This window comes from Triturus cristatus, chromosome 3_1 (assembly GCF_964204655.1).
Source record: "Triturus cristatus chromosome 3_1, aTriCri1.1, whole genome shotgun sequence".
In the NCBI taxonomy this organism is placed as follows: Eukaryota; Metazoa; Chordata; class Amphibia; order Caudata; family Salamandridae; genus Triturus; species Triturus cristatus.
The window spans coordinates 504,919,430-504,922,752 of NC_140583.1; positions in this window are offsets into that span (position 1 = coordinate 504,919,430).

Sequence of the window (3,323 nt, forward strand, 5' to 3'; positions counted from 1 at the left end):
AGAGACCACACTGGATATTCTCAGAAACAAGCTTTATCAAATAGGTATCACTGCAAATATGTACAAGGTGAGCACGGGCTCAAGAGTCTCGGAAAGGTAGGGGGTAGCGGGACAGTCTCTGGTAACGGTTCAAAGCAGGGACGTATCCGGCGCACAGCTCACAATCCTCGAGCTGGGGGATACGTGGTCGGAGTCGGGGTCCGGCGGGACCGTGAGAGTCTGGGGGAGCCGCGAGTCACTCAGCAGGGCTCAGGTACAAGGTCGGAGGTCTTACGATCTTCAGGGAGCCGCGAGTCACTCAGCAGGGCTCAGGTACAAGTTCGGAGGTCTTACGATCTTCAGGGAGCCGCGAGTCACTCAGCAGGGCTCAGGTACAAGTTCGGAGGTCTTACGATCTTCAGGGAGCCGCGAGTCACTCAGCAGGGCTCAGGTACAAGTTCGGAGGTCTTACGATCTTCAGGGAGCCGCGAGTCACTCAGCAGGGCTCAGGTAGGTTCCAGTTCCAGGAGCCGCGACCACGTCAGCAGGCTCTCGTTGTTCCAGCGTCGAATCTGCCGGACAGTCTCAGAGCACCCCTTGTTATAGGTCGACCCCGCTTTGATGTCCGGAGTCTGCGCAGGCAGGGGTCTTGTCACCTGGGGGCCGCTTGTCGGGGTTTCCTGCTATTGTCTTTTGATCCTTTCAGGGCCGGGTCGGGAGGAGTCCCAGACACCCAGCAGGCACGGAGCCAGCCCGCAGGGAGGCCGGAGGGCCGATCGAAACCCATCGTCCCAGGGGAGTTCAGAGGTGCGATAGAAACTGCTCCTCCCTCTCTCATCCCCTGGAAGCGTGATGTCCTCCAGCCGGAGTGGCGCCTCGAGGCCCGGGTCGCGCTGGGGCCGGGCGGCCATCTTGTTGCAGGGAGTGGGCACGCGGGCCCGGGGTGGCCGAAAGGAGGGAGGCCATGGACGGGGATGTCCGGGGTTGGTGCAGGTGTCCTGGTGGGAAAGGTCGGCTGGGCCGCGTGCTTGGGCTGCAGGCACCCGGTTTCGGTGGTGCGGGGGCACGGAGGGCCTTTCTACGAGGCCGGGTCCAACAGAACTCAAAGCAAAAAGTCCTGTAGGACTGAGAGGGCAAAATGCCCCTCTTGAATGACCTGACTTTCGAGACAGTAGTGCTTCATGAACGTATGGAGGGACGCCCACTTAGCTGCCTGGCAAAGGTCCAGGACAGACACCTCGGGTGCCAACTCAGTGGTAGCAGCCTTGGTTCTGATGGAAGTAGGCTATAAGCCCTCTGGGGGCTGCTTTTTGACCAGTGCATAGCAGATCTTAATTCAGAGCATGATCCAGCAAGAGATGGTCCTCTTCTAATCTGTCTTGCCTTTCTCCTTTCCAGCAAATCTCACATTGAGCTGATCGTCACACAGTGAACTGAAAATGCTCTTAGCCTGCCATGAACTGTAGGTAATGCCTGTCGGCCTGCACGATGAAGATGTGGGTTCCAAAACTACAATTCAGTCACCAGGGTTGCGAGAATATAAGAACTGGGCAAGGGTGAGCATCTTAAATTTGTCCTTCTGCGCGAAAGCATAAATGGTTGTCTGTCAATCGGTCGGTGGATGTGAAATGGGCTGTGGGGTTTCGAGGAACATTAATGTAGAACCCAGCTGAACAACTTGAAGGACCCACTTATAAGAAGTTATTACCTGCCACCCTGACTGAAAATGTTGGATTCTGCCTAACAGGATTGCTGTATGCTGCCAAGGGCACGCTATAACGACTTGAGGGCTGCAGTATCTGGACAGGTGTAAGACTGAGCTGCATGTTGTCACTGTTATCCTTCTATTCTGTGGGTACCGCAGCCCCAGCCACAAAGAGATTGTGGGGATTGCTGAACTGGCTGGATCTGCTGGAGATACTGAAAGTTATCAACCATAGCCACGGAGGAGGTGAAATCGTTCTACACCATGGGTAAGACCTGGGCTATTGAGTCCCACAAGGCAAGAGAATAGCGGCCTAAAAGGCAGCTGGCATTCAGCAAGTGAAGGTAAAAACTGGTGGATGAAGAGATCCTTTTTACAAAGGTCTCTATCGTTATCGATTCCCTATTGGGTGGAGTGGTCCAGACAGAATTTTGGTTAACACTGCAGGCCAAAGCCTGCACCACCAACCTCATGAGAATTAGGTGCTGGATGAGAAAGTCTGTGTCGCCCAGAGCAGGGTGATGGCACCTCGCAATTTGCAGATTGACAGGGGAACATAAACAGTGGTTAGCCCTGGCCCCCAAAAGGGAATCTTTAAGGGCCTAATTAAAGGGAAGCAGGCGGTCACAACCTGTTTGACCAGGCTGAAGCTTGTTTGTTAATACATTAATCTTTACTTCTTGAATAGGGAAAAGAAGTTCAAGGACCTCTGCCATCCTACGCACTACCATAGTAATGGAAACACTTTCTTCTGTGGCAGGGACTGGAGGAGAAACCAATTCAATGTCTGGGTAACTATCCATACCACTGGAATCCTAAAGATCTCATACCAATTATCCTCATATTATGGCTGGGCAAACTAGTCCCCAGCATCATAGCCATCATTGACAGAATCTGTGCCAAAGAATTCATTTAGGACATGAGCTCCTCCGGAGGGCAAGAGCACCATATCAGAATTAGAAGGATGACTAAATGGCTGTGGCTCAGTCTAAGCAGAGTGCGGCTTTGGTTGAGGTAAGGGCGGTGCCATCTCGGCAGCACTTTAGTTTAGCCATCGCCATACGGAATCACTTGTGCTAGCATCGGCGGATTGGGGTACCGGAGAGGGAACTGGTACAGAGATCGGTCTGAAACCTGAATGAAACCAGAGGGTCCAGTGGTGACGGCAGACGCACCAACGGAAACCCGTGCTGCAGGACTGCCAGGGAGAGACGGTAAGGTGTCAAAAAGCTGCAGCATGGCTTCAAGGAATTCCTCGATCTTGGCTCAGAAGAGGACCATGTTCAGGAGCGAGACCAGAACGCCTGGTGATGCCCTTGTGCCTTGTCAGGAGACTGAGAGTGGCAGGACAGAGCAGAGTCCCACGTATACTAGTTATTTTTCTTTGAGTCACCCAACGATTTTGACCACGACGACAAACTGTTGTAGGAATTACTTTGGGAGTGGGGCAGCCCTTTGGACCACGATTGGTCAGTCTTGCAGTGCTTTGCCGCGAGCAGCTTAGTCTCCCCCTCCCGGTTGGAGGTTGGATTTGGGGTGCATGCATGTGCAGTCACTGCAGGGCTTGGAGTTGTGGTCCAACTCCAGGCAGCACAGGAAAACCAAATGGGGGTCTGTCTCAGTCATATGTGACATTCCT